The sequence below is a fragment of the Chaetura pelagica genome, unplaced genomic scaffold (genome assembly GCF_000747805.2).
Source record: "Chaetura pelagica isolate M959 unplaced genomic scaffold, ChaPel_1.0 scaffold126, whole genome shotgun sequence".
Lineage (NCBI taxonomy): Eukaryota > Metazoa > Chordata > Aves > Apodiformes > Apodidae > Chaetura > Chaetura pelagica.
The window spans coordinates 2,167,227-2,176,795 of record NW_009953787.1 but is presented as its reverse complement, the minus strand read 5'-3'; positions in this window follow the sequence as shown (position 1 = coordinate 2,176,795).

Sequence of the window (9,569 nt, the reverse complement as noted above, 5' to 3'; positions counted from 1 at the left end):
GAGGTTAGTCAAACATGATTTACCCTTGATAAAACCATGCTGACTGCTCTTGATGACCCCCATGTCCTTGATATGCCTAGAGATAGTGCCAAGGACAAGTTGTTCCATCATCTTTCCAGGGATGGAGGTGAGGCTGACTGGTCTATAGTTACCCGGGTCCTCCTTCTTGCCCTTCTTGTTGACTGGTGTGACATTTGCTATCCTCCAGTCCTCAGGCACCTCTCCTGTTACCCATGACTTACCGAAGATGATGGAGAGTGGCCTAGCAATGACCTCCGCCAGCTCCCTCAGCAGCCTTGGGTGCATTCCATCCGGACCCATCGATTTATGGATGTCCAGATTACTCAGCTGATCCCTAACCCAATCCTCATCTACCATGTCAAACTCCTCATCTATCTTGACTTCTTCTGGGGCTATATGAATCTGGGGCTCATGGGGAAATCCTGCAGGAGTGAAGACAGAGGCAAAGAAGGCGTCCTAGTCTCAAAACTGACAAGGCATGGATATAACAGAGGGACCACTTGGTGGATAAGAAATTGGCTGGATGGCCACACCCAGAGAGTTGTGGTCAATGGCTCAATGTCCAAATGGAGGCAGGTGATGAGTGGTGTCTCTCAGGGATCAGTAATGGGACCAGTGCTGTTTAACATCTTTTTTGGAGACATGGACAGTGGGATTGAGTGTGTCCTCAGCAAATTGCTGATGATACCAAGCTGTGTGGTGTGGTTGACACCCAAGGGGAAAGGGATGTCATCCCGAGGGACCTTGACAGGCTGGAGAGGTGGGCCAGTGCCAACCTCATGAAGTTCAACAAGGCCAACTGCAAGGTCCTGCACATGGGTCAGCACAACCCCAGGCACAAATACAGGCTGAGGGGAGAATGGTTGGAGAGCAGTCCTGAGGAGAAGAACTTGGGTGTGGTAGTAGATGAAAAGCTTGACATGAGCTGCCACTGTGAGCTTGGGCCAGAGAGCCAATTGTGTCCTGGGTTGCATCAAAAGAAGTGTGGCCAGCAGGGCCAGGGAGGTGATTCTGCCCCTCTACTCTGCTCTGGTGAGACCCCACCTGGAATACTGGGTACAGCTATGGTGCCCTCAGCACAAGGAAGGTATGGACCTGTTGGAGAGGGTCTAGCGAAGGGCCACCAAGATGGCCAAAGGGCTGGAGCAGCTCTGCTATGAAGACAGGCTGAGAGAGTTGGGGCTGTTCAACCTAGAGAAGAGAAGGCTCTGGGGAGACCTTTTTGTGGCCTTCCAGTACTCAAAAGGGGCCTACAGGAAAGCTGGGGAGGGGCTTTTCATCAGAGAAGACAGTGATAGGATAAGGGGTAATGGTTTTAAAGCGAGAGAGGGGAGATTCAGGTTAGACATTAGGAAGAAATTATTCTCTATAAGAGTGGTGAGGAACTGGAATGGGTTTCCCAGGGAGGTTGTTGATGCCCCATCCCTGGAGGTTTTTAAGGCCAAGTTGTATGAGGTTTTCTGCAATCTGATCTAGTAGAAGGGTTCCCTGCTCATGGCAGGGGGGCTGGAATTTGATGATGTCTGAGGTTCCTTCCAACCTTAATGATTCTATGATTCTATGATTAATTTATTATTTCCAAGAATTTCAAGATGTAAACTCTGTTCACCACTATTATTTTTTTAAACCAGCAAACAAATTCTGAGAAGCTCAGGCTCTGTACCTTCTCACATCAGAACTGTACTGTGAGTTCTTTAGGCCATTTCTGTGACTAATTAGAAGTGACCTGCTGTTAGATCTTCTGTGAGAGAGCTCAGAAAGAAAGGTGAAATGCATAGTCCCTCTTCTCAGGGACATCTGATTATTCAACTCTAGCTCATACTGTGGATTGTAATCTTTCTACAGTCTTTTGTTTTCTTGAATTGCAATTATTGATTCTGAAGAGACTAGACAGAAATTTGTATTGGGTTGGGGTTTTTTTTGTTGTTGTTGTTGTTGTTTTTTTTTTCCTTCCAAATCTGCTGTAACAGTAATACCATAAAGTTTTTGAATGAAAATTTCATTTATATTTCACAGTTATTCAAAGTTGAAAGGGGGTTCCATCAGCACAACCAAGGACAGTAATTGGTCCAGATTCCCTGTTCTCAAAAAACAGATTTTTTTTGCAATTATGTTTTTTGAGAAACACCTGCCACAGCTTTCAAAGGAATGCATGTTTCCCAGCAGCTGAAATTCACATATTTTCAGAGAACCACAGCTGATGGAGATAGGCAGGTATCAAAGACAGTAAATGGGGGAAAATTTGGGGGCAGGTGGGCCTGCCTAAGGGACAGAGAAATCATAGTATCGAAGAGGATGATTATGTCTAGTCCCTTGTAGCATTGAAATCCTTCCAGAGGATATTAACTAGAATCAGAGGAGGAGATCAAAAGACACAAGAAGTCATGTAAATGTGAAAAAGGGAACATCCCAACGCTCCAAGACAGCTTCTCCATCTATCTGGTAGGTGGGTGAGGAATGCTGTGACATCAGGGGTAAAATGGGACTCCAATGACATACTCCAGACTTCTCAAACTCAGCTGGCAGCCTGCTCCTCAAGTTTTCTGTAGCACAGAGAGTACATTTAACAAACTGCAGCAAATTTCCAATAAATGAAGAGAGACTCCAGGAAACACTGAATATTTTGCAAGTCCATGCACATTTTAGCTGGGTCCATGGTCATTTCAATGTAAAAAAAACCACCAAAACCCACTTCCCCCCCAAAAAAAAAAAAAAACAACAACCAAACAAACAGTGTGGGGGAAAAGAAAAAAATTAGTAATTAATTTTTTAAATCTGGAAAAGAGCACAGCACTTTGAATTATAAGAAGTGCACTTTCCTAGAGCTAGGAAGAATTACATGAGAAGTACTTTGCCTTTTGAGACTATGAGCAGGCTCATTTGTCAGGGAACAGCAGCAAATCGATTGTATGAGATCACTCAAACCACTACTCCTCTGCTATGTGTAGGGCCAGGCAGCTGGCAGTTCACAAGCTAAGCTGCTCTTGCTGCCACTATTTGTTAAGGCTCATTTTCCCAAGCTTGGGAAATCCCTTTCCCTGGATGCTGCAGACTTTGGTCACAGTGTCTGGTTCCCTCCTCATGGGAGTCCTCTCACACAACAGACTATATCTGAATCACGCTGTGGGAGAGGACACAGCCCATGAAAATGTTCAGGTTTCGTAAAAGGCTTCAAGGGGCTTCAAATGACCTTGACTGTCATTCCTCTCATCCCCTCTTTCCAAAGATACAACATCATGTTTGACTCACAGAGGGAAGCAGCAACCATTTGCAAATTTAAAAAAAAAAACAAACAAAAAAATACAACAACACACCAAAAGCCTTCAGCACTGAACCTTTTCATGGAGGAGGCCAGTTTCAAACAAAACCCCTGGTGTGTTTTCCTGCACCCTCTTCCCATCCCAATTCCCATTCCCATTGAAAAAGATGGAGAAAGTACTTATTAACTTCTTATTGTAGATGAAAAAGTTTCATGGTTTTGAGGTTTCACAAATATTAGTGGTTTCCAATCATATTTTTTTCTGTAATTGAGCTGTGGGGTAGAATTGTAAATATGTGGTTTTTTTTAATTTGCTTTTTTTTTTTTTTTTTTTTTTTTTTTTTTTTTTTTTAGATATAAGAGAACAACTTATCTGACTCAAAATCAAAGTCTAAAAATGACAGTCCGACACAAGCACTATTGATTGCACTATTTATAAAATATTTTGTATTTATCAGTTTGAATGGTTTCCCATATCCTCCTTCTTACTGCATTTTAACATTTTCAAGAATAACTAGGTTTTCATACTTATTTCACAGACTTCTGTAGAAAGAAAGAATATGTATAATAAAATGAAAAGCTTGAATAAATCAAACTAAACTGCAGATTTAAAATTCAGACTACACTGTTGTAGTTGTTATTTTCTTGCTCTAACTTTTTTTGCTGCATATCATGGCAGCTTTGTCAGGTAAAGCGTATCACTGAAATCACAAAATTCTTGAGCTCCCTAGGGAAATTTAGGTTGTCACAGAAGACTCATCATCTATAAATTTAACATCATACAGGAGAACTCATGCATGGGTATTAGTCCTAAGCATTCTGTTACAAAGAAATAATTATTTATATGAATGATATAACTAAACACTGAACAAAAACAGAGTTTTGGAAAAATAAAACAAAAGGTTGTAAAACCTGCTTTTTTTGGTATACCTTCACTGGCAGCTTTCCCGTGTGGCCTCTCTTTTAAACTTTCTTCCATAGACTATTCATTTATATGTATTCTACAACATAAACCATTTTTCAGAAAGGATATTTAGATATACTATTGAAGTTCCTTGCAAGTTTTATCTCAGGTATCAGAGCTCTATATAAATGGTAGCCTCTTCTGGAAAAATATGTTTAAATAACAAAACTTTCTGGCGAAGTTTTCAGAGCAATTTAAAATTCTGACACTGTTGTTTGGATCATAGCAAGAGCCCTAATCAGTCATAGGGCTTTTCCCCCGTATAGTTTCTATGACTCTGTTGTGTAATGCAAATAGGAAAGAAAACACTTCCCACAGTGTTGCTTTTGCTGTTTTTTAATCCCACAAGTGCACTCTGAAATATGAGTAGATCAACACCACGATATCCTATATCAGAGTGAATCTGGGGGATAATGAGCCTCTATGTAGAATTCAATCCTGTAAGCAGTACAGTCATGCAGGCACAAAGCTCTGTATGGACTAAATAACTTCGAGTTTGCCTGTAATGCACTGCAGGACACATGTATGTAATCTTGGATTCTGCATAGCATTTTGGGGTTTGGTACAGAAATCACACAGAAAGACAAATGAGGTCAGGGCAAGAACATCTGTTGCACAAGAATTTCGTAGCACAAAAGAAAGAACTACCAGCCTTGACTCAGCAAATCCAGCTGCACTTGCATTGACCAGTTGTCAAAACAGAATTTTTGTCTTCATTAACTTTATTGTGAGTGAGGACTTAAACTAATGCTTTGCTGATCAGATGTAGCCATGTTTGCAAACAATAATGTGCCTAAGCACATTGGACATCATACAAAATTCTGAATGCATCTGCAGTAAAAATAGATCCAACACTCTCAAAAGTAAATACATTTGTAACTAAAGTGACTTCAAGAGAGAACTGAGGTCTCCTAGAAAGATAGTTTTATACACACTCAAAACAGAAATTTGCTGGGATGATCCTGTTGCAGAAACACTCAGCATTAAAAGAAAGGAAAAAAAAACCCACCACAACACATAATAAAAGGTCAGATTACTGAGAGGGCAGCAGCAGCAGCAAAGAAAAGAAATAGTAAAAGATGCAATCACCTTACCATTCATTTTGGCTTCCTGCTGCCCTTAGTGCTTTCTGAAGTGGACAGCAGTTAAGTGACAGCTTTCCTGTCTTTTAAGTGCCTTTGGCTGCAGGCACAGGCATTTTCACAAGTGCTGCACATTTAACCTTGTTCAGAAAACTACCTTTGTAGGAATTTAGCTGAAAAGCACTTCAGGTTTCCAGAGCCTTATGAGATCTGTGAGCAACAGCAGGGCTCAGCCATGATGGGAAATAATGATGTACACCAGTCTGTACTGTCTTGGTACTGTAAACCTAGTAAGTGAGGGGTAGGAGACCCCATCGACTTTGAGCAATATGCATGCAACACCTCTGGCAGAGATGGTGAAAAATTCAAGTGGTCTTGCTTGCTAGCAAGATTTGGGCACCATCTCATCAGTTTAATTAATCACTGGGGAAAATTGTACGATGCTGCTCTGATTATAAAGTAATAGGTCCATCAGGCACAATTAGAGCCCAGTTGAAATACTGTAGTTTGCTTGAAAACTATTCAAGTAAACAGTTTTGGGTCCTGGATGGGGCTCCTTTTCTAATTAATCCATAGAGAAATGAAGTATTAGGTTTCCATCAACAAGGCATTTCCTAATATGTGATAATGTTTCGCTCAGGCTTCAAGTCTTTTTGGTAATTAATGGCAGATTTTCTTATAGGTATCCATTCTGTCACCATAGCACTCTTTTAGAAATGCTGCTCTCTGTGGCATGCCAGTCTGCTGTGCTCTTACATCATTCCCAAAGGTACTGCATGTGGCATGATGTAATAGCATCAGGGAGAAAGAAGTGCATAAAGTGACATAATGTTTCAGAAAGCATGTCTTTGGTGACACGGCAATTTACAGGAAAAATTGCTCAGCTACTCCATCAAAGGTGGGAGGCTTAGTAAAAGCAAACTACATTCAGTTTCTGTGAATTTTAGATACTAGCAAATACCTAAAAAAAGAATAATATCTATTTGTTTGGAAATTCTATTAATCTAGTATTGATATTTATATGTCTGATTTCAACTTTTCAGAATAAAGGAGGGCTATCTAGTTCTGTTATTGACAATTAACTCAGTAGTGTGGAAACACAGCCCTATAGAATATGTGGCAGAAGAACCATATGCAACACAATCAGATAGCTTAGCTGGAAGGTTTTGGTGCTTTTACTGGAGTATTAAAACAGTGACCTCTGTTCTCATTCTCGCTCTTCAGTTTTCACAAGTTAATCTGAGCATTTACTCAAAGGTGAGTAAATTTAAACTCCTATTTTCCAGACATGCAAGCTGATATACCAAAGGCATGTATACAGATGGTACTTAATATCTTACTTGGTGATAGACACCCCAACAGGCACAGATTTCCTCAAGCCACTGCAGAGTCCTCTTTCAGACTTAGAAAAACATAATTCTGGGTTCATAAAGGTGAAAATACTGAGACACATCTCTCTCTCCTTTGGACAGTACAGTTTTTGTGGAAAGCATCAAAACACTGAAATGAGGGCATGAAAGTTATGTTGCACTTACTGTTACCTAAATGGCAAAACCAGTAAAATCTGCACTTCTGGCTTGTCAAGGCTGGACCCTATTCAGAGCTTGGCCCAACATCTCACATATTCCTGCTAGTACAGACACAATACTTTTAGTTTCTGAAACTATTAAAGTTTCGGAAGCTACTCTTTGTCTTTGTGCCTGAGAAATAATAAATAGACAGCTGCATTTTTTTCACTATACTGATGTTCTACTGAATAACTTCTTTATAACCCTGGAAATTCTCAGACTACATCCAGGTTAATATTGACATCAGAGCTATGAATTTATTGGCTCCTGATGGATTCTCTATATAATTTTGCTGTGTCAGTGGAGTACAGTATAATTTCCTGATGTTCTCCTTCAGTAGCACCTAAGAGTACCACAGTCAGTGTTAGGTTTCAGCAGTGATCAAGTGTGGAAACTGAATTTTCTCTGACTGATTATAATATAAGGCAAATTATAGCATACAGCGTCTTATATTCTCATTGGCTTCCACTTAAATGTTGCAAGTTTCTTCTAATCAGAGCAAGCTACAGATGTTGTGCTGAAAGTGACAAAACTGGCATTGCTTCAGCTATTTAGTAAGCTACATGGTTTAAACTAGTGTGCTGAGTCCAGCTGCTCCTGAATCCTGCTGGGTGATTTCAGAAGAAAGGATTGTAACTTGACAGAGCTAAGCCCTATTGGCTCAAGGGCCTATCACTTGAGAAAAGGGGCAGGATGCATGTTTTGTGGTAAGAGGACTTTGTGATGTAAGGGCTGTTAATCCAGACTGAACAAAATGCAGACAAAAATAAACTCTTGAAAGAAAAAAAAAAATCCTCTTTGTGCACTCTCACATTTCTCAATAAAGATTGCATGGGTTTTTTGTGTTTTTTTGTGGGGTTTTTTTGGGTGTCTGGAACTGTATGCAACATAATTGGCTATAATGTGCTGTGATACCTTATAAGGCCAACAGGGAACATTTTCCAACAGTATTTCATCCTCCCTCCCCTGAAACTCTCTCATGCATCATAGTCTCCTGAGTTTTAAGCTGGAAATTAGGTTGGAAGAGCAGCAAGCCTGAGATATAATCATCTGAGTATCATAAACATCCCCACACTGTGCTCTCTGTGTGTGAAAATAAAAATCACTCCTCCTGCTTAGGCTTCCTCCGGCCTTTACGTGGAGTCTAATGATATCTGAGAGAGAAACATTGCTTTTTAAAATTTATTTTTTTTATTTGCAAGATTTCTTACCTCCTGCGGTTGAACCTTCTTTCTCTATAGCCATCAAAAGTGGTCCTGAAAATCTCCCATCTCCAGACCTGTTGTGGCCACTCCTTCTTGCAATCCCTCATATTCTCAAGATACTTGTCTCTAGTGTCAGGCAGCATACTATTGATACATCCTACTGTTAATGTGTTATTAATATTTCTCTGAGTTCATTAGACTCTCAGCTTGTTATTCTCACTGTTTTCCAGAATAATAGAGCTTAGTGAGGCAATTTATGCTCAGCTTCTGCAGCGTGTGCAAGAAACATATTCTATTCAAATACTAAAGAAAAGATTGCAACTATGTCTAATCACTGTTCCTCCAGAGATTTAAAGAACAATAGCATTCTCTCTAACTATACTCACTTCAACTGTTTTTTATACAATACTTTCTACTGTAAAATTGCTGAAATGTTCCCTTTAAAGGAGCACTTTTCTCTCCCCACTTTGGTTTCAGCTTCTGATGGAGACCCACTTGTGGTCATGTCTTACTATTCTAAATAATGAATAAAGCCTCTAATGTCAGCATAGTCATAACGGAGTAAGAAAGAAGACAGATTCGACCCCTTAACATTGTGTAATAAGCAAAGTTGCTTTTATCTTCACTTTGTTGGTATCATAGCAATGCCTGCTCAGACACTGACAGCTTTGCACTGGATTGACTTTTCGCAAAAAAGAGGGGCATTTCTGTACCATAAATTTATGTTGAAAATTGATTTAAAGTATTAAAGAATTATAATGAAGTATACTCTAGAGCAGGCTGCTCCAGCACAATTCAAATAAAACATATTTTGTTCCATTTCAGTGCACAGAACGAACAGAATTTTCTTCTGCTGTATTGTCTGCTCGGAGCAGTACGCAGGCCTGCATTCATCCTGCCGTGCATGCATGAGATCAAATATTATGAGACATGAATGGAACAACAAATTAGATGCTGCAAGTTCTTCAGCCTCCATCTTTTGCTAGGTAACAACTAAAGTACCAAAAATACGTATCAAAAGATGTTATTCAGTGGTATTTTTATCTTAGACTTTATGTAACAGACAACGCACTTGACAGGATTCATTCACATCTCCTAAAGGAACTGGCTGATGAAGTTGCAAAGCCTCTGTCCATTGTGTTTGGAAAGTTTTGGCAGTCTAGTAAAGTTCTCACTGGCTGGAAAAATGGAAACATAACTCCCATTTTCAAGAAAGGGAAAAAAGGAAGACTGAGGGAATTATAAACCAGTCAGTCTCACTTCTCTGCCTTGCAAGATCATGGAGCATATCCTCCTTAAGGATCTGCTAAGGCACATGGAAAACAAAGGGGTGACTGGTGACAGCCAGCATGGTTTCTTCAAGGACAAATCCTCCCTGACTAATTTGGTGGCTTTTTATGATAGGGTCACAGCATTGGTGAACAAGGGAAGAGCAACAGATGTCATCTACCTGGACTTGTGCAAAGTTTT